The sequence below is a fragment of the Pongo pygmaeus genome, chromosome 19 (assembly GCF_028885625.2).
Source record: "Pongo pygmaeus isolate AG05252 chromosome 19, NHGRI_mPonPyg2-v2.0_pri, whole genome shotgun sequence".
NCBI classification, from domain to species: Eukaryota; Metazoa; Chordata; class Mammalia; order Primates; family Hominidae; genus Pongo; species Pongo pygmaeus.
This window is the reverse complement of record NC_072392.2, coordinates 90,257,001-90,278,848: the sequence shown is the minus strand read 5'-3', so window position 1 is coordinate 90,278,848 and position 21,848 is coordinate 90,257,001. Positions and strand designations below refer to the sequence as shown.

At 40.4% G+C, this 21,848-nt stretch overlaps 1 long non-coding RNA gene across 1 annotated transcript; it reads left to right on the top strand.

The window, feature by feature from the left end:
- The first annotated feature begins 485 nt into the window (after positions 1-485).
- LOC129017376 (uncharacterized) lies at positions 486-18,634 on the top strand. Its single transcript, XR_008495061.2, has 6 exons — positions 486-719; positions 4,660-4,715; positions 5,654-5,776; positions 7,640-7,760; positions 12,923-15,131; positions 18,445-18,634. It is a non-coding gene; the product is annotated as an uncharacterized LOC129017376 (long non-coding RNA).
- The last annotated feature ends 3,214 nt before the right edge of the window (positions 18,635-21,848 follow it).

Genomic DNA, 21,848 nt, shown 5'->3' with positions numbered 1-21,848 from the left:
AAATAAATGTTTCCTATTGTGTATTTGACTTAACATTTTAAAAAAGTACAAGATCAACATTGACAACAATATAGTCATGAGAATGTCACTCACCATGGCTTCAGGAGCTATTTTCACCTCCTTGCTGTGGCAGGAGGGAGTAGGTGGGGTAGATGGCCCATGAAACGATTTGCTCCACGGGCAAAATCTTCTGACTGGGAATTTGAAGTCTGCTGAGTGATGCCCTGTTTGTTCTTCTGAATTAAATTAGAATTGGGCAGTCTCCATTTTGCGGTTTTCTCCTTCAGCCTCTGCTGGACCAGAGCATCAGCCAGTTTTCGTTTGTGTTGATTTCCTTGGAAGAAAAAGTCGTGGCAGAGGCTGCCCCATGTGTGCGAAAGACCACCCTTCCTGGGCTGTGGCTGCAGCCTCTGTTTCCTTTAGCCTTTCTGTAGGGCAGTGTTGTCAGGTCACCAATTCCAAATGTTGAATGACCCAATAGTGAGCACACTGGATTTGTCAGTCCTACCTAAGGCTAGGTCAGGACAAAAGCTGCCATGACAATGTCACGTGTCATTCATTGTGCAGGTGAGTGTCTTAGGTGAGGCTGGACTCTTCCTCCAAGAAGATCTGAAATGCAGTGAGCACTTTTGCTTGAAGACAGGGACTGATTTTGGTAGCATCCTTTGGTCTCTTCTAGTTTGGGAGTCAGAGAAAGTTTGCATCAAAATGTCATCAGGGTAAGTGCGAGTGTGAGTAAAGGTGGATGTTTCTAGGGCATCTCTGGCCGGAGGTAACATTTTAACATTTCAGAGCCAAATTTTTAGTTTTGGCAAAAACACGTTTTGCAACTCAAAACTTCTCTTCCTGCTTTACCCTGATTAGTTGCTAGTTGAAAACACTCGGCATCTCAACTGTGTCCTCCCCGCCCTATTGCCACCCCTTTTCTCCAGCTGCTAACTTGCGAACTCAGGGCCGTGCCCAGCGTAGACATTTATAGCAGTTGCAGGGACATAGGTGGGAAGAAAGGAGGGAAAGAAGACAGAGAAGGAAGGTGGAAGGGGGGAAAGAAGAAATTCATTATCTATCCACTTTTAGACCTGGAGATGACATTTTTCTCCAGGACATGGTGCAGGCCTCAGCAGTTAGAATAGTCAGGTTCAAATCTTAATCCCCCACTGAAAACACCGTGTGACCTTAGACAAGTGACAGAACCTTTCTGAGCCTTAGATTTTCCTCATCTCTAAAGGAAGAATGTGAGGGATTGATTTCAGTGAGATAGCTCCTGTCAAATGCTGCTGCTACCGTGTTTAGCAAATTGCTTAACACATAATAAGCATTCAACCTGAGAGTTTTATTGTTACTTTATTGGGTACTGAGACCTCTGTTTCTGGGGTGGCACTGCCTGACCTGGGGTGGAGTTACACCGTGTATCCTAGGTCCACCAAGTCTGTGGCTTTACATAGCTAAGAGGTTTGAACAACCCCAAAGCTTCTATCATACAAGGATTTCATAGAGATTCAGATACCAGCAAAGCTGTTGGAAGCTGTGATGGTTAAGTTTATGTGTCAATTTGGACAGGCTGCAGTATTCAGTCATTTAATCAAACAATAATCTAAGTGTTGCTAGGGAGGTATTTTGTGGATGTTAACATTTACAACCTGTTGACTTTAAGTAAAGGGGATTACCTTGGATAATGTGGGTGGTCCTCATCCAATCAGTTGAAGGCCTTGGGACCAAAAACTTGGAGGAGAAATTCTGCCTTAAGACTGAAGCCTCAGCTCACACAGGAATTTCCAGCCTGCCAGCCTGCCCTATGGATTTTAGACTTTCTAGCCCTAAGAACTGCATGAGCTAATTCCTGAAAGTAAATAAGCTAATAAATACTTGTATTTTATATTATGTTATTGTATTATTTTATATAAACTATCACACAGTTATGTTACCTTTATATAATATAATAATTATATGCTATTTCTAATAAAATTTATATTACATGATATATTCTATATTATGTTATGTGCCAAATTATAAATTATAAATACATGTAAATTTATGTATAAATACTTAAATTATAATAATTTATAATTTGATATCTAATATATATCATAATAAATACATGCATTTATAATAATTTATAATTTGCTATATAACAATATGGAATATAATGTATATATTCCATATTATGTTATATTATATATTGTATTCCATATTATGTTATATTATATATTGTATTCCATATTATGTTATATTATATATTGTATTCCATATTGTGTTATATTATGTATTATATTCCATATTATGTTATACAACAAATTATAAATTATTGTTTTTTCTTAATGATATGAAATATATATATATATATATATATATATATAAACTCTGTTATTGGTTCTCTTTCTCCGGAGAACCCTGACTGATACAGAAGCTTCTAGCTTAAGTGTGTATATGGTATAGACAAATTTTAGCAGGACTCTTTCTTCAGCTCTTGTGTTATAGGAATCCAGACTTGAATTCTTAATGAAAACCAAAAAGAGGACAAAGGCAGGAGCTTCCGGCTAGGTGGGGACCAATGTGGGGATGGATTTCCTCATCCTAACCTGAAAAGGGAATGTCAGGGTAGAATGGACGACATCCCAAACCCCAGACCAGTGTTTAGTCCCTGAAAGGCTCCGTGGAGAAGTAAACAACTTGGGTGGAGTGCACAGTTTTGTCTGTTCCGTTGCAGAGCTTTCCTGGGCCTTTTCCCCAAGCTGGGTTGTGGTGGTTTAAAATTAGTTCTTGTTTGGCCTGCGAGGGAAGAGGGAATTTGTGGAGTCTGAGTTGGACTCAGCCTTTTGCTGTGGAGGTTCTGAGGGCTGTGTCTGTGACTTGTGCACGTTGAAAGTGGAGAGACTTGGGCTCAAGACCTCCACGTGACCAAACCTCTGTCCTTGTCGTCAGAGCTGTCCAGAAACCTAAATGGAACTGAAGGCCACCACCTTGGTCTGATCTGGGAGACACCTCTCCTGTCCCAAATAGAGCTGTCTACCTCCCTCCCTCTCTGAGATACCTGTGATCTGCAGGAGGAATTACTCCTTTTGGGCATGACCTGTAAGCAACTGCTCCATTGCAAGTCTCATTCCCAAACCGTTATTGCCCATGAGTACAGTGACATTTAATTTCATCTTTAGGATTCATTTCCATCACTTCAAGCAGGGTCATCTTGGAACGGGACACAGGATAGGTAAGCTTTGGTGGGGGTGCGAGGAGGAAGGTTGCAATGCTAGTTGCCTATTTAGGAAAGAAGCCCTAGCTCCCTGGGACGAAAACGTTGGGGGCTGGAGAGCGGATGATGCTGATTGGGAGAGTTCTATAAGGGGATAAAAGAGCAGAAAAACAGACATTCATTCTCTTTACAAGTGTGTTTTCTGCTGGCATGAAACCTCCTTTGACTCTGGAGTTGTTTTCTCTGAATATCTTTGCTTTCCCCTTTTCGGACATTGGTTCCAATGTCAGCATAAAGCTAAACATGGCTGACTACACATTTGGCCTGGTCCTTGTGAAAATATCTAAGCTATTACTAAATTCAGAGCTATTGCTGATTGGTTTCCTAAGTGGACTTGAAATGTATAGCTTTATTCAAATAATCATATCAACAAGCCCTGTTGCTAACAGGTCAGCATGGGTAGTTGATGACTAATACCACACACACACACACACACACACACACACACACACACACAAAGATACATATGTGCATACACACCACTTCATTGTGAGCTGAGTTTAGTTATAATCATTCCAATCTCAGCAATGTTTGATTTATTTGTTTTATTTTGTCTGATAAAAACAGAAGTGATGAAAGATGATCAGCTTTAGTTATTAACACTTATTGATACATATTTAGATCTTTGATTGGCAGTTCAGTCTTACAACCACTAAAAAAGAGAGAACCTTGGAGGAAAGATTAACTTTATAAGAATGTTAGGATTTTAATAGCCTAGATAAAGTTTTTTAAAAGTTGGAAACTAGAAAATTTGCTTTGAATTTAATTTATAAAAAGGACTTCCAGACCTCTGTCATATAGACAGTAGATTTCTGTTCCAATTGCAGATAACTATGTAATCTGTTATTCAGTTAAGAATGTTTATACAGTTTGTGTTTAAACAGACATATTTAAGCAATGAAGAAAGTATTGTAACTAGGCAACTATTGATTATCTACCCAGTGTGTCCATTCTTGCTACTCCCTTCCTAGCAGAACCTTGATTGGGTCGAGGTTTAAACAGCAATGTGTCAAGGCAGGTGTACCAGGAGGATCCTAAGGGAGGGAACTTGATTGATCTGAGCCAATCATAACGCTCTTGAACATCTCTTGGCCAGCAATTGGCTTAGAGGTGGGCATCCTAAACTTGGTGTACAAGAAAGACAGCAGGAATTTGCTGGGCACTCTTGGGAAATATTGCATAAAACAGTTCATCAAAATTGGCCTTTCCTTTTTGCCTTGACTTGCCATGTAAGAAGTAATGCCTAATGCTGCGACAGACAAATTGCAACCATCAGGGAAAGCCAGGAGACTCTGAGAGAGACCAATTATTGAGCTGCTGAATGAACCCTTCCTGAAGCCACCTACTTCCTCACTTATTGGTGTGTCCTTACTGTGTAAACCCCTTTTAACTGGGTGTTTTGTTTCTTGCAGCCAAAAACAATCCATTGATACACTTGGTGACATTAATTGAGAAAAAAACAATATGGGTAAGATTTAGTCTTCATATTTGTTTTTTGTCCTTAGTAAGGCATAATGTAATTAACCAAAAAAGAATTGATTATACTTTTTGTAACTCTTGTAGCCATTGTCAAAAAATAAAGTGATTTGGAAGACATGCACATATGCATGTACAAACACACACACACACACACACTCTTCAATCCATTCTTGAGGTTGATAAATTAGTTTCCAGGCATTCGTTCAGTATTTCTATATCTAAAAATTTGTGGAAGGATCCGAGAGATCCAGATTCAGTTTTTATAGCTGTTTGCAAGTATGCTAAGTTGGCAATGCATAGATGTGTAGAGGAGAGTAAGAGACACAGGGAGCAACATGAGTGGATAATCTCAAGGGATGAACAATTCCCAGCTTTGTTGGGACTTCTTTAGCTATATCACGTCACACGCTTAGAAGTCAAGTTTGCTAGGTGTGTTTTACAGATAGAAAAGTCAAGGTGCAGAGAAGTCAGGACCTGCACATAGAAATTAAGTGATCTGAGTTCCCAGTGCCCCCAAAGGATTTTCATTACTGCATATTACCTCTGTTTTATTTCCTCTTATGAAAATGCAGACATGCTCAACCCTCTGAGGACCTGTTGCCTTTTTGTGAACTTGAGTAGAAAAGAGATCAAGCTACTTGCTGTGGCTGTTAGACTGGAAACTCTGAGTTGGTCACAAGAAAAATGGTTTTCATTTCCATGAACCCAGCCGTCTGAACTGGTCAGGCTCTAATAACCAAGTTTAGGGAAGCTCATTTGGAAGAGATGAATTTGCTTTTGGTATTTTGGAAAGGTCTCAGGGCCTTGCCAACATCAGCTGCTGATGGAGTTCCTGACTGTGTGTGACAGGTCTCAGCGCCCTGCTTCCAGGTTGCTCCAGGTACCCACTCCCTGGTAATCACCTCTGATTTTAAACTTTCCTAACAGTCTGGCCATGGAGGCATGATATCCGTAACATCCCCCAAAGGAGCTAAAGAAGAAATCCACAATTTACCATGAGCATTTCTCATCTGATGATTGCCAAGCGATTCCTCCAGGGCATTCCTCAAGGTGTGTATGAAAAATAGTGTCCACCAGGGACTGAGGTGGTTCAGGTACCATTGCTGCTTTGGGGTGGGACATTTCTGTAAAGTGAGAAAAACATAGGGTTAGGAGCTACGTGAACAAACCCCCTACTGACTAGGAACAAGACATAAAAAGTTTCTGGTAGACGCAGATCTAGTGGGGAGGACATGGCAGAGTCAAGGTCCTCCAATTTTCTATGGATTACATCCCACCTCACTCTCAGGGACATGGCTGCAGTTGTGCTTAGCCCATGAGGGTGCTGTTCTCCTTTCCTTATGGAAATTGGAGAATGTGGGAAGAGGAGACTTTGTTTTTCTTTTTAATTGTTCTCTTTTTAAAGAAAAACAACTGGACTGTATTTTTTAGAGCAGTTTTAGGTTCACAGCAAAATTGAGCAAAAAGTAAAGAGAGTGATTATACTTTTTGTAACTGTTGTAGCCCCCTGCCCCCACACACATGCACAGCCTCCTCCACTATTAACACGCCCCACAGAGTGGTACATTCCTCACAACCAATGGGCCTACACTGACACATCATTATCACCCAGAGCCCATAGTTTCCATTAGGGTTCACTCTGGGTGTTGTATATTCTATGGGTTTGGACCAATGTCTAATGACATGCATCCACTATTATAATACCATACAGAGTGCTTTCACTGCCCTAAAAATCCCGCTGCTTCACCTATCCATGCCTCCCTTCCCCCAACTTCTGGCAACCACTCACCTATTTACTGTCTCCAATGTTTGCTTTCTTTTCAGAATGTCATATAGTTGAACTCATATAGCATAGAGCATTTCAGATTGTTTTCTTTCACTTAGCAATAAACATTGAAGTTTAAGAGACTTTTTATTTTGTTCTGTAAGATAGCCTAACATTTTTCAAAAGTAGGACTGTTTTTTAAACAGATTTTTATCAGAAGGAAGAAATAATATGTGCACAATGTGAAATGGCTGTGTTTATAAAAAATAAGTTTTAGACAACGAAAATATAGCTATAGAATTGCTGATATTACCAACGAACTTTTGTCTTCATCTCTCTGGCTTCCTGTCTCTGTGCCATCTGGTCTCTTAGACTTTTTCACTCCTTATAAACTGATTGGCCTGACCTTCCTGCTCTCGTTGAAGTTACATGCAATTGATATTTTCTTATTTTAAATAAGCATATTCCTTACGGTCTATTCTATGAGGACCAGGATTGTGATTTAGAGGAAGAATCTTGTTCTCTGTGTATTTATGCAGTGCTATATAATTGATATACCTTGTACCCAACAAAGGCACAGTCTCTTCCTATTTTTGCTTCTCCCTTGCACTGCTATCTGAATAATTCTTCAGACAAATCTGCCCCTTCATTCTGGGGGCTTTTCATTTAGAGACTACAGGAATTTGGTAATTGCTGCAATGTAGAAAGGTATCACCTTCCAAAATACTGGAAGGTATCCTGATATTTCATGTTCCACCTAATAACACCTTTCAGGACTCATGTTCTTAGGCAAATGCTTTGGGGAATGTTGCAGTGATGCATGTGCTGGGGAAACACAGAGGCAAGCATGGATGAAAATCACTGTGGAATATTGAAGAAGGCTTCCAAGAGGAGGTGACATTTGAGCTTGATCCTGAACGTGAAGTAAGGACAGAACTAGGAGCTCAACTAGAGGAAGAGGCAAATGGTATACTAGTGTAGACTGTGTTAATGTGTAGACAACTGAAAGAAGTGGTATATTTGGGAAGCTTTGGGATGTCCATGGTGAAAAGTATCTACGAACAAGGGGTGAGAGAGGTGGAGGAAAGAGGGGCAGAGGATGAAATTTCATCAACATTGCATTGTATTTCTTCCATTTGTCATTTCAGATCAATTTCTGTTCATCCACCTTGTCCTGGGAGGGACATCAATGGGTTTCCATGTCCTTTGGCTCCTGGTTGAGTTCACTCAGTGGAGAACCCTGGCAAGAGGCAGGAAAAGGGAAGGAAAGTAAGATTAGGGTATTTTCTCCAGTGGCTTCCTACGTGAGAAGCCATTTTGGGTTGGCTGTTTCCCCCGAGTGAAGATCATTGACTCTCTAAAGCTGGCCAACTCAACTTGTCCTTTCACTAATTGGATCAAGTAATTGCTGCCTCTGTTTGTCCTTTTGAGTCTAAAAATGGCAAGCCCCAGGTTACTGCATTGTCTTTTGTGATTTCCCTATACCGCACCTCTGTAAATCAACCTTTCTTAAATCATCCCTTTTTGAATGTGCCATCTGCTTCCTGTTGTGGCTCTGAGCTATATAAATACGATGTGAAAAACCTAGAACACAACGTAGAACGAGTGCCCGCAAGAATTTTTTTCCCCCTTATTTTATTTTATTCTTCCCATATTTACCAGTGAGATATCTTTATATTACCCCTGAGATCTGAAACCGTAAAACATAAAAGTGTTTTTTTAAATATTTTATTTTATTTTTTATTTATTTAATTTTTACATTTTGTTTTATTTTAGGCTTTACGATACCTGTGTAGAATGTGCAGGTTCGTTACATAGGTAAATGTGTGGCATGGTGGGTTGCTGCACCTATCAACCCATCACCTAGGTATTAAGCCCTGCATGCATTAGCTATTAGTCCTGATGCTCTCCCTCCCCCCGCACCCCCTGGCAGGCCCCTGGTGTATGTTGTTCCACTCCCTGTGTCCGTGTATTCTCATTGTTCAGCTCCCACTTATGAATGAGAACATGCAGTGTTTGATTTTCTGTTCCTGTGTCAGTTTACTGAGGATACTGGCTTCCAGTGTCATCCACGTCTCGGTATAGGACAGCATCTCATTCCTTTTTATGGCTGCATAGTATTCCATGGTGTATATGTATCACATTTTCTTTATCCAGTCTATCATTGTGGGCATTTGGGTTCATTCCAAGTCTTTAATAAGGGTGTGGTCTTACCCGATTTATGTTAGAAGGAAACCATTTGTTTGGAATGAATAGAGTAAATCTTTTGGGGAAATAGAAAAAAAAGGTTATTTAAAAATCATGTGAATATTTAGGTCTAAGAGTTGTCCATGAATCCTTAGCTCAGTGTGCATAGATCCCTACAAACAGGATCTATGAAAAGAATTCTTGGAATCCTTAAGTCAGGATAGGAAAAAATTACATCTTTATTTTTTCTAACCTCTATTTGAAATGTAGTATTTCTTTCCATCACAAGTGTATGTGACAAGACACGATAGTATTGGTCATAACTAAGGCTTTATCACTGACAAAAATCATAGGTATTTTTATATCACACTGCAGTGTTGTAAAAATCTCAAGATATCATCTATAGTCTTCACTGCTTCAAAATTATGGTAGTTAGTAGACCCACCTTCAGGTCTACTTAATAAGGAAGCATATGTGTTATGTTTCACAATTTTATTTTCTAAATATTTTTAGATTGCAACTGCATTGCCATATAATTTATTTTATAATTCGATGTGTTTCAAGTTATGCATTTACACATGTAATTCTAAAAAGAAGTCCATAGACTTCACCAAATTTCCAAAAGAGTTCACAGTAAACAAATTATTAAAAATCTCTGTTAATTGATAGATACTCATTCCAGAAAATACAGCAATGGCTGCATATGAGGAATATCTTTTTCCAGAAAAAAAAATATCCTAAGTTACTAGATATTCTGGGTAGTTTCTGTATGTGGAGTTTCTGGGGTAAATCCTTTGAGTTCAATATGTTGACTATGTGCTATGTCATCTCAAATATTTGACCTTATTCTGTTTTTCTTCTCCAGGTCATTGTATGTTTTGTAACCAGATTTCCTATTTGGTATTTGTCTCCCAAATTTTAAGAGCAAAACTTGTCATCTGTCGCCTTATTTTAATTCTCACTATGTAAACTTGTAAGAAATAACTCACAACTTGGTGTCTCATAACTCACTTCTGAAATATCCAATGAAAAACTGCCAAGTTATTCACCGTTGTTTATTTTGGTCCTAGTACACTGTCCATGCCCTGGTTGAATATCTCACCAAATTTCCTCCAATTTATTGCAAAACCAATTGGCAGAACAATGAGGAAACCTGTCTGGGGCCAATTTCAGCAATTGATGGTGCCGCCTTCTCTCCCCACCTCCACTTTCCACTAATCCATCAAGTTTCTTCCAGATCTAGCCATTCTTAATGGAAATATAACACCTTGGCATAGCTCCAAACATGAAAAAAAAATTCTTCCTGTCCTTACTCCACTGTTTCCCTTCCCTCTGCTTCTCATCCTTTTCTCAAAACTGACACCCTCCAACAAGTACTTCTCCCAGCAGAGAGGATGGCCTGCCTGGCATTGCAACATTTGAGAATGAACCTTATTTTGAAAATAGGTGATCATGCTCTTATCAATACAGGAAATGGGAGATTTAAACCTCTTCCCATCAAGGTGTGAACCTTCCACAAAGCAGCAGCTCTGAAATATTTCCTGTGTGGTTGGCATCGGTGAAAGAACTGTTTTGCAGAGCCTATTGAGATCAAAACTAGGGAGTGTCTTTGCAGCCTGTTGTTAGTCAAAGTAGTTACGTATTGCTGATGGTGCTTTTCTAACATAGACCTTAAAGCTCTTTTACGTGGACTGTCTTTTTGCTGCATTTTTAAGACAGAGCAAGAAGCGGAGATTATCTGCTCCCACTGTGGTTTCAAGACTAGAAAACTCAAGGACGTTGTAGGCTTGTCCAAATAACTTTGGACAAGTATACTTTGATATTTGTTCAACGTATACTTGATACTAGTATTCACTAGTATCAAAACCATAGTGAAATACGTGAATTAAACTCTGCTGCCATTTTGTTTTTTGTTTTTTTATTATTATTTTTAAATTATACTTTAAGTTCTAGGGTACATGTGCACAACGTGCAGGTTTGTTACATATGTATAAATGTGCCATGTTGGTGTGCTGCACCCATTAACTCGTCATTTACATTAGGTATATCTCCTAATGCTATCCCTCCCCCCTCCCCCCACCCCACGACAGGCCCCAGGGTGTGATGTTCCCCTTCCTGTGTCCAAGTGTTCTCATTGTTCAATTCCTACCTATGAGCGATAACATGTGGTGTTTGGTTTTTTATCCTTGCAATAGTTTGCTGAGAATGATGGTTTCCAGCTTCATCCATGTCCCTACAAAGGACATGAACTCATCCTTTTTATGGCTGCATAGTATTCCATGGTGTATATGTGCCACATTTTCTTAATCCAGTCTATCATTGATGGACATTTGGTTTGAAGTCTTTGCTATTGTGAATAGTGCTGCAATAAACATACGTGTGCATGTGTCTTTATAGCAGCATGATTTATAATCCTATGGGTATATACCCAGTAATGGGATGGCTGGGTCAAATGGTATTTCTAGTTGTAAATCCTTGAGGAATCGCCACACTGTCTTCCACGACGGTTGAACTAGTTTACAGTCCCACCAACAGTGTAAAAGTGTTCCTATTTCTCCACATCCTCTCCAGCACCTGTTGTTTCCTAAGCATTATGTTGAGTTGATTTTCAGATTTCTCCCTTAGGTAACAACCGGAAAGAATTTTGGGATATTGTGTTAGTTAAGGTGCATGCAGGAATACAGAAAGCACATTAGGTGTTTCAACAGAGGGGATTTAATTTAGGAAGTTGGTTATATATATTTCAGCCTTTTTGGAAGGCTGAAGTAATGAAATGGGAACAATGAGATAACATAGAGATAGTAACTGCAGGAAGAAGCTACCCCTACCAGGGCTGGGGAATAAGAGAAAAGATTAGGTCTATCGCAACCTAAAGGATCAGAGGAAGGGCCTTGAGGAGTTGAAGGCCAGCCTCTGAGGGGGAGGCCCTATATGGCTGCTGATGGCATCCCAGGAGATTGAAGGAGGGATCTTATAGAGCTGGAATTCAAATATCTAAGGAAGGAGCAATACTGACTTCCTAGAGCTTGCACCTCTGAGAAAGCACTTTGAGGCTGACTCTAGGAGATGGGGGCTGTATCCAACTGCTGTTGTAAGGATGAAGTATTGCTGCTAGGTAGCACTGGCGGGAGCAGCAAGTAAAAAAAAGTGGGGAAATGCATTCTGCCTTCTCCTGATTCCAATCTCCCTCTAGTGTCCCCTATTGCCAGAATCTATGTATTAGAAGCAACTAACAAAGGAAAAACATGATTTGCAGAGACTCTTTTAGCGTCCCAGAGCAGGGTATTGGAGGTTTGGGAGCTGGGAGACAGTAGCTTACTACATCACACAGGTATGTAGGACATTTTTGGATTACCAGAGGATGTACCAGTCATCCATAAGGATGTTTGGTATCAGGAAGAGGATGATTTAATATGAAGTCTACAGGTCATATATGTATGCCTAGAGCTGGCAGGTGAGTCACTGGGACTTGAGATCCTAGGCCTTCTCTCGTTTGCATAGTCCTCTTGCTTGGGGCAGAGGGAGTGGGGTTGGTGTGGGAAGAAGATTGCAGCATGCAGGGTTGTGGGTGGTGATCCCAGTGTCCCTTGTCCAGCCATGCAGGTACTAGAAGCTTCAGAGCAGTTGGGCTGAGGCTACGGTCAGGGATTAGCTGGGGAGGCACCTGGCAGAATATCTGAAGGACCACACCAGCATTTTCTTGTAGAGCAGTCAATATATTGGTTTAGACAAACATTTGCACCCACTTAAGGCCCCAGTTTCTGGAATTATAAGGAGTAGAAAGAATCTTGATTATAAAAATCTACAGATTAATGTGCTCATCAAATAATTATAGAACGTCTAGTATATACTACCCATTGTGCTGGGACCAGGGAACGTGAAGATGAATCAGGTAAAGATGAATCTGCCTTCAGAGGAGCTCAAACATTAACAAAAAATTATAGTCACTTTATTTCTGGCAGAATGGGAACAGAGTTGAAGGAGAGGCAATTTACTAGGGCACATTAGGGACAGCTTCACCCAGGAGCATGAACTGAGTCCTGCTATCAGGAGGGATATTCAGTAGATGGCAAGGGTTGGGGGACAAAGGGCCATGGAATGATGAAGCAACGTGAACACAGCTCAGAGGTGTAGCATAGACTGGTGCCCTTGAGAAAGTGGGAGGGACAGCAAGTAGAAGGTCAGGGTCTCCACTGAGGCAGCAGCTTCACCTGCCTTCTCTTTCCAAACATTCTATCAGGCAGCAGCGTGACCGGTTTGAATTTCACCTTCTGCTCACCTTGGATGAGAGCAGTAATCATCACGATCCCAGGAAACAGCCAAAGGAAGAGAAAAGGCAAAAGATTTGGACAAGACTCATGAAGACTAACAGCTCTTGGATAATTGAGAGAAGGCAGCTGCGTGAACAGTTTTGATGCAATCATGAAGGCAGGGCCCAGTGCCTGTCGCATCTGCCTTTTTCTGGAACCAATCCATATTTCCTTGTGGTTTTCTAAGGTTCAGAGAGGGCACATTGGGAACTTTGCTTGGGGTCTTTTTCACATCTTAGAGGGAGGGTCCCTCAGCATCTGCGCTGGCGGAGTGTGATCCTCATGTCCCTCCGAATGAGTTGGACTTGAGGGAACGAGCCCCTTCCAGGAAGCTGTCCCATGACTGAAGCCTCAGCAGCAGCCTCTGTCAGTCCCTCCCCCACAGAACCTTTGGCTTCCATTTGACCAGCCTTGACACCCAGTGTCCAAACACCGATAAAATTGATTCCACTAAGCGTGGGAAAGTCCTGGAGCATCGATTGTTTCCTCCTCTGCACCCCCGATACCCTGGAATTAGTGCTCTCCCAGAATGTACCTTGCTTGTTTGATTGGAGGAGGTCAAAGCCCTGATGAAGAATGAGTGGAATTCCACAGGATTGGAGCAGTCTTGATAAATGACAGCAGGGGATGGTGTGGGGAGGGGAAAGGATCAGAGGAAGTGGGGATAACTGAATGGCTTAAAAAAATAATCCACCTTTGCCTCCCCCTTTTCTACCAGTCTGTCTAGTGCTCTCAGAGTGAAGAAAAAAAAAAAAGCTTGCCTTTCTAAACATTTGGAGTTTCAAAAATGATCTATAGAGCATGTTTAGTTTTTCAAGTTAAAAATATTGAAAGAAAAAAAATGTTTGAGGGCTTTACTGCTTTCGTGCAAAGAGCTAGAGCCACCCAAGCAGGATTGACTGTCATTGGTTTGAGGTTTCTGTTTGCTTTGAGGCTATTTTTTCCTTAGTGCTATGAACTAGATCAGTCCATTTTTAGCTGATAACCCTTTCCAATTTCGCTGTGAAATGAGGGGCTGATTGGGTGGTTTTTTATGTTCTTTCCAGCGTTGACTTTTATGGTCTTTGATTCCAAGGTACCTCGTCGACTCTGAAGACAAGAGATAGGTAGGTTCTAACTCCAGATGAGCCACTGCAAGATGGTACCAGGATGGGATAGAGAGTCTTTATACTATCTTTTATATGTTCTCAAACCCAGCCAGGGATCAGAGTGACAATATACCGTGGGGAATCATAGAGATGTTTATGGTGATTCTGCTATGAGTCAACTGAGATGTGCCCTATGGAGATGATAACTACCCATACTGTAGTCAGTTAGACAAAGATGTAGATGCCTTGTTTACAAATGCTACCCAGATCTCCTAATTAGGACCACACATGCGGAGAACCCAACGGCTTTTGGACTTATCGGCCGATGGTCTTCTTGGGAGGGTCTCTCCTAGTAATGGGAATTGTCTTTTTATTGTTTAAGCTTTTGCATAGACCTGGAAGAGGCATCCATTGCTGTTACCCCTGAGTTTATAATCATGCTGCAAGTCCAGTGGGGAACTTTGGCACAAAGCATTGAATGAGATGGGACTGCACTTATGTAGCCTGCATTTCTTGAGAATAAAGATTTCTGTTCATTTAGTGCAGTGGTTCTCATCTAGGGGAAAACCAGTGAGTAGAGGCCAGGGATGCCACTAAAATCCCTACGCTGTGCAGGAAAGCTGTCAGCCCTTTGCCCCACAACAAGGGATTAACTGGTTCCAAAAGTCAGTAGTGCTGTGGTTGAGAAACCCTGTTTAGCACCTGTAGGTTCCAGAGAGCTCAGATGGTGGTGGTCATTGTGCTGTTTCAAATTCAGTATTTGGGTTTGGTTTTTAGCTTATAGGCAACAAATTGGCTGACTATGGGGTAAAAAGGAAGCACCTCCTTTATCAAGATTGGTTTCAAAAGATGTCTGCCTCCCCTTCTGGTGGGTCCTGTGTCCATTCACAATGTGTCATCTCACACATTTCTGTGTGAGAAATGGAAAGGAGGTCACTAAGAGACTTGCAATGGATGTAATAACTGGATGCAGAAACTCTGGATCTGAAGGGAATGTTCATGACTATTTCATCCCTCCTGCTGCCTTGGAGAACCAAACGCAGGAGCCACCCAAGGTGAGACTGAGGATTATGCAGTTTTCAACATTGCTTCCCATGGACTACTTCTCCTTCCATCATTTGCAGATTTTTTGGTGTCTTTTTTCTTCTGGAGACTCTCCCCTTTTCTCTGAGCAGTGTTCTGGCTATTTCAGATATCTGCATCTATGGAGGAGCACACACTAATTTGTTGTTTTGTGGCCAAATGTCAGCAACTCATTGCCTTGTGTTACCACTAGCAACTCTATTAGCCTTTTTAAGTGGGGTTCTTGAAAAAAAAAATGCCTAGCTCAATTTTCCAGTGGTGAAACCCTAGGTATCATAATACTTTAAGGAAGAAAACACTTTTGGTTGCAGGTCTCTTTTACTGCTTTTCAAATGGTTGTGTGTAGGCAATCATTTACTCTTAATATCTACCTTATCCATGGTAATATTCCAAGCAAGATATTGTATACTCTTCCTTGGAAACACACTTGAGTATTTAACAAGATGGAGTCCTCTAGATAACGTAACCCTACTTGCCTAAATCTAAACTCTTGAATATAATGAAAAGTCTCCTATCTGGACAATCTTGGAATAGTCATGATTTTATAGCTGCTAAACTCCAAATCAGTTACGTCTCTTGGCATTAAATATGATTTGCCTTCCAGTTTGTCTCATTAGCACTTTTCAGCCCTCTCTGACTTAGAGTCCCAGGCCATTGATGAGGGCACAGGTGGGCTATAGAGTTAAGCAGAAGGAAGGAAGCCACCCGCTGCCTGCCACACTCAGTGATGGACCACCGGGTCCTACCCAATCTATTTTCATCTCACAAGGCCTTTTATGACCTTACTTTAGAGAAAGAAAACCGCCCTTCAAAGGCCTCGCTCTGTCAATTTCCCGCACCATATGTTCTTATTAAAATGTTTATGACACTCTTTATCTTAGGCTTATTATCTTAGGATTGGTATTGATTAATAAAACATGCTACAAACTACAACTTACTATTTAGATTTTTAAAAGTGGGAATAACAACACATATATGATTTTAATCATTTTCTAAGCAAATGTTTCTAGTTGCAAAGTAGTCTCAATAGCAATGGAGAACATTATCAGGGCATATTATTTTCAAACTAGAAACACATTGAATATATATTTGGGTCATACACCTCGTGATGTTGTTTTTTTATGAGACTAGATAAAGTATATTGCAAGGCCGATAGCAGCAGAGCATTTATTGACATATTTTAGGTGTTTTCCAATTGACTGTAGTTTGTCATTGTTTGACAAATATAGCCCTGTCAATTCCTTTGATGATGGTGTTTTAGCAAAGTGCTGTATGTTCGGATATTAGCATTAACAGCATATGGTAAATAAGATATTTATATTAAAGATTTTCATTGTCTTATTATAAAAGTAGTTATGCTCATTGTAAAATTTTGGAAAGCATAGAAAAGAGTAAGGAAGAAAATAAATATAATTCATGATCCCACCACCCATTTATAACACTAATTTTTTAATAAACATGTGGATACATTAAGATACAGCTATACTGCATACATACACACATATAAACAAGTAAAATATATAATTATTTTGGTAATCGTATTTCATAATCAATTTTATATACTTCTACTACCATTGTGCTATGAACATTGCCTATCAGGACAGAATTCTTTTTAAACAGTTTTAAAGGCTCTGTGGTAAAACATTGTGAGGGTGCAGTATAGTGCTTACTCACTCTTAGCAGTATACAAGAAGGCTGTTTTCAATTTTTCACTATGATTAACAATGCCACAATAAGCAGCATTGTCTCAGTCTCATAGATTTTGTGAGAGGTAAATGAGATGGTTCATGTGAAGTTCCCAATATAATGGTGATAGATGTTCAAAATGCCTTCCTCTCCAGCTTTCTTCCTCTCCCTCCACCTACGTTTCTCCTTTTCTACCTTTAATGCATTTTTTTTTTCCTTAAAAATAAGACCCTAGAATTATAGCTACTTGGTTAACGTATATACACTTTTTTTTTTATTTGTAGTAATTTTTATTCCCCATCAAATGCAGTTATGTGGATCTAGTTCTTGATTGGCTTGAGATGCCTCATTAACCTCTGTCCCAGTCTCAGTCCCATGTTAAAATATCGAAAGGTGGGAATGAAGGTGTGCTCTGAAGTCAGTTATCACAGGTAGGAGGGTCTGTGAGTACATTTCCAAGTCCTTGCTGTCTTCCAGTCTTATCTAGCTGAAATCATCAGCCCATTTGGTTCCTGGGCGTACCCAGATAGAATGGTGATGCTTTAAGAGTTCCATCTGCACTAGGGGTCTAGAATTTGATTTATTGTGGAAGGTAAGATCCAAACACCTTCTTGTCCACAAAACCCATTGAATTGTGCCATATTTATTCCGTTCATAAGATTGGATCCTTTCTCCCGTTTCTGATTTATATATACTTTACCTCCTTCTTGCAGTTGTAATCCTGTCCTAAACACCAGTCTGTCTGGCTGGGCTTCAAGCTTCTGTCTGATTCCTGCTGACTCCTTACCCCTGGGGAAATGCAGTCTGTTTCCAACTGGACAGGCCATGTGGAAGCATATTGCTATCACTCTGCCAGGTGTACTTAGACATTTTTGCTCTCCTCTTTCACCTTCAAGAACTAACTAATTTCTTTGAGCATTTATAGAATTCCAGATCAAGGCTAAATTTCCCATTCCTCTTAGGAGTGTAGGCCATCTCTCTTCTCAAAGCACTGACCCTGGGGCTGATCAGACAATCAGTTTTGAGCTCATCCATCCCAGAATCCTTCCTTCTTCATGGCATTGGCAAATGCCACCAACTTCTCAGCCTGCTCAGGGTCAAGCCAGCTCATGAAAGGACACCCTCTGGTGTGCTTTCTGGCTGTTTCAGGACCACAAGAAGAAGCAGCAGCTGGCAAGAAACATGTTGCTAAATAGACCTGGCTTCTATGGGAATCCCGGAGTTAAGCATTCCCACCCCTTTGGGCCACCTTTCACATTTGATTGATTTTTTTTCGATTGGTTGTTTGCCTGACCTGATCAGAGAGTTTGGACAGGAGTTTCTGTTGACACTTTATTTCACTTTGGGTAAAGTTTAAACATGACTTATCACAACCCTGACACATCTGGAAGGCCATATTTTGCCCCCCTCCTGTTGTCTACCTCTTTCAATGATGAGAATATAGGGCATAAAGGCCTTTTTTATACACGAGGAGAAAGTTCATTGCTTTGGGTCCTTTTAGAGATAAGTCTTAGGCCGTCTAGGTTATAATCACTGCTAGATGATCCTTCTCTTTTTTCCCATTGTTAAAAACCTTCATACTTATTTTATTTCCCACAGGTGAAAACCATCCATTTCTTGGAGAAGTGCCACTGTGGGGTTGCAAGTCCCAGGATCAAGATTTCGATGTGTCTCTTTTTCCCGTAAAGTGGCTGAAATCTGAAGCTGAATCTGCAAGTGTCATGGAGTCATTGAATCTCACAGTCTCAACTGATAAAAGTTATTAAAGGTCCTCTGGTTCAGCCTTCTATTTGATGTGGAAATCCTTTCTACAGTAACTCTGTGTGGGAATCACAGTTCACTTAGGGGCTTAGTCTCATAGTCAAAATGTCTTCTTCCTAAGTGGGAAATTACTTTCAGCTTCTATTCACTCAGTAGTTGTTTAATACTATCTCTCTCTCTCTCTCTATATATATATATATACACACACACACATACATATATATGTATGTATATAATATATACGTATATATGTATATATACTATATACATATATATGTATATATATACATATACATATATATGTATATATAATATATACACTTTTTAGTAGGAAACTTGTTTTAGACATCTTTTAAAATATATATTTAGATACTAAGACTCTGAACTTATTAAAGGCAAATTCTGGAATTAACTAAACTTGAGGTCCCATGGGCCCAGCAGCGTGCCTGTGGGGCTCACACCTAACTGGATCTTGATGTTAAAGGTATAATGTTTTATGCTTCTGCTTTTAGATGGAGATATATATATATATATAGAGAGAGAGTATATCTCTCTCTCTGGAGATATGGAGATATATATATATATATACATATATATATATATATAGAGAGAGAGAGAGAGAGTATATCTCCATCTAAAAGCAGAAGCATAAAACATTATACCTTTAACACCAAGATCCAGTTGGGTGTGAGCCCCACAGGCATGCTGCTGGGCCCATGGGACCTCAAGTTTAGTTAATTCCAGAATTTGCCTTTAATAAGTTCAGAGTCTTAGTATCTAAATATATATTTTAAAAGATGTCTAAAACAAGTTTCCTACTAAAAAGTGACTTACAGTCTAGAAGGCAAGGAATGACAGTCACGCATACTTTCTTTCATGTGATAATCATAATGGTAATAAGAATGATACCTTACAAGCATTGAATGCTTTCTCTGTGCAGGTACAGTTTTAAGTGCTTGACGTGAATTAACTCATTTAGTCATCACAATAACACTGCAAGGTAGGTAAGCACGTTCATTAACTTACCCATTTCACAGAGGAGAAAACCAAGGCACAGCTGCTCAAGATTATACAACTAAGAATAAGAGGATCCAGGATTCAAAGTAAAGCATTTTGCCTCCTGAGTCTGTAAACTGTACTGGTATGCTGTTTAATCTCTTGCAAACAACTAAGATGTTTGGTAGAAAGAGAGAAATGCCATGAGAGAGAAAGGGCAGACTCTTGTGCTTGGAAAAGATGGCCTGTTTTGATGCTTTTGTAAATGATTTATCCCTGGTGTTGGCTTCTCTTGGGCATGTTTCCGGGTATGAGGGAGAAGGGAGTCACTGGCTTAATCTGTTGGTTACCACCTGTAATTTACAGCAGCAGGGTTCACACTCAACTGGAACTTGGTGTTAAAATGATAATATTTTATGCTTTTGCTTTTAGTGGGTGACAATAAAAAATCAATGGATTATAATTACAGGACCTTGAAGTTTAGTGTTGCCCCAGACTATAATGAAAATCCATTTATGGTATGACAACCACAGATTAGCAATTTATCTCTCCTGAAATAGCAAGGCAGTTTATTGTGTTGCTGGTTTGCTATCACTTGCAGAAGGGACCAGATAATGTGCCAGGTTGCCCCGTGAGTAATAGCCTGGTTTTATTATACAGGATAAATCAATCACATAGCTTCTTGCGTTGGCTTAATGAGGTTAGATTAGCATGCACAGAGCTTGGGAAATAGTTGTTGGTCAACAGCCTCCAAGTGCTGACAGAGGACCCTCAATGGGCTGAATCTGGAGTGAATACTCAGCAGTTTGCTTTGCAGGAGGGTGATAAGAATCTGAGACTTGGTTTGGGAGTTGGTTTTCAAGAGGGCAAGATTTCTTTTTCTTTCTTTCTTTTTCTTTTCTTTCTTTCTTTCTTTTTTTTTTTTTTTTTTTTGAGATGGAGTCACCCAGGCTGGAGTGCAATGGTGTGATCTTGGCTCACTGCAACCTCTGCCTCCCGGGTTCAAGCAATTCTCCTGCCTCAGCCTCCCGATGAGCTGGGATTACAGGTGCCTGCCACCATGCCCGGCTAATTTTTTATATTTTTGGTAGAGATGGGGTTTCACTATGTTGGCCAGGCTGGTCTCAAACTCCTGACCTCATGTTCCACCTGCCTCAGCCTCCCAAAGTGCTGGGATTACAGGCGTGAGCTATGATGCCTGGCCAAGAGGGCAAGATTTCTAAAATACAGTTGAAACTGCAGACAACTTTTGTAGATGAGTAGATCAGTAATGAAACAAACAAAAAAACCCCCAAACAATAATTTTTTTTATAAAAGAACTGGCAGTCTTTGTCATTTCCCTTGGAATGATGGATTTACTTAGGATAGGACATACATAGAAGGGGAATGGGTTATAGAATATCATACTAGCTGAGGGCCCCAGAAGGAAAGCATCCTGCCTCTCTATGGCTAACATTGGTTGGGGTGTGGGAGTTGTTTTGGCACAATGTCTAGTGACTCCCTGTCTTTCCAAGCTCCGTTATGTCACAAGTGCCACCTTTATTGCTTGAGCTAGGTTCATGGCAGGGGAAAGACATTATAGTTCCCCTCTGCCCTTTGTACCCTGGCTTTTCTGTAGATGTGTTAGAGCCTTCCTTTGAATATCTTTCAGACATTTGCCAATAAGAACAAGCTGAAAGTAATCAAGACCTTCTGCCTTGGGTGAGCCTTCCTCACTACATATCTCTCATGAAGCTAATATCTTAATTTGCCCCCCTTCTGTGTGTACAACTAATAAGAGTGTCATGCATTGGGCCAGGCGTGGTGGCTCACATCTGTAATCCCAGCACTTTGGGAGGCCGAGGCGGGCAGATCATGAGGTCAGGAGATCGAGACCATTCTGGCCAACATGGTGAAACCCCGTCTCTACTAAAAATACAAAAAAAATAGCAGGGTGTGGTGGCATATGCCTGTAGTCCCAGCTACTAGGGAGGTTGAGGCAGGAGAATGGCATGAACCTGGGAGGCGGAGCTTGCAGTGAGCATGAGATTGTACCACTGCACTCCAGCCTGGGTGACTCAAAAAAAAAAAAAAAAAAGTGCCACGCATTAAAAATTAAGCATAAGGAGTTGTGTTGTGGGATCTGGAAGAGGGAAAAGTAGACTCAGAGAGAGGGTTCAGGTGAGGTACAATATTGGTATTCTCTATTTCACGGTCAATCATGTCTTGCCTTTTGTAATGAAGCCATAATCCCTAAGGAAATTCTA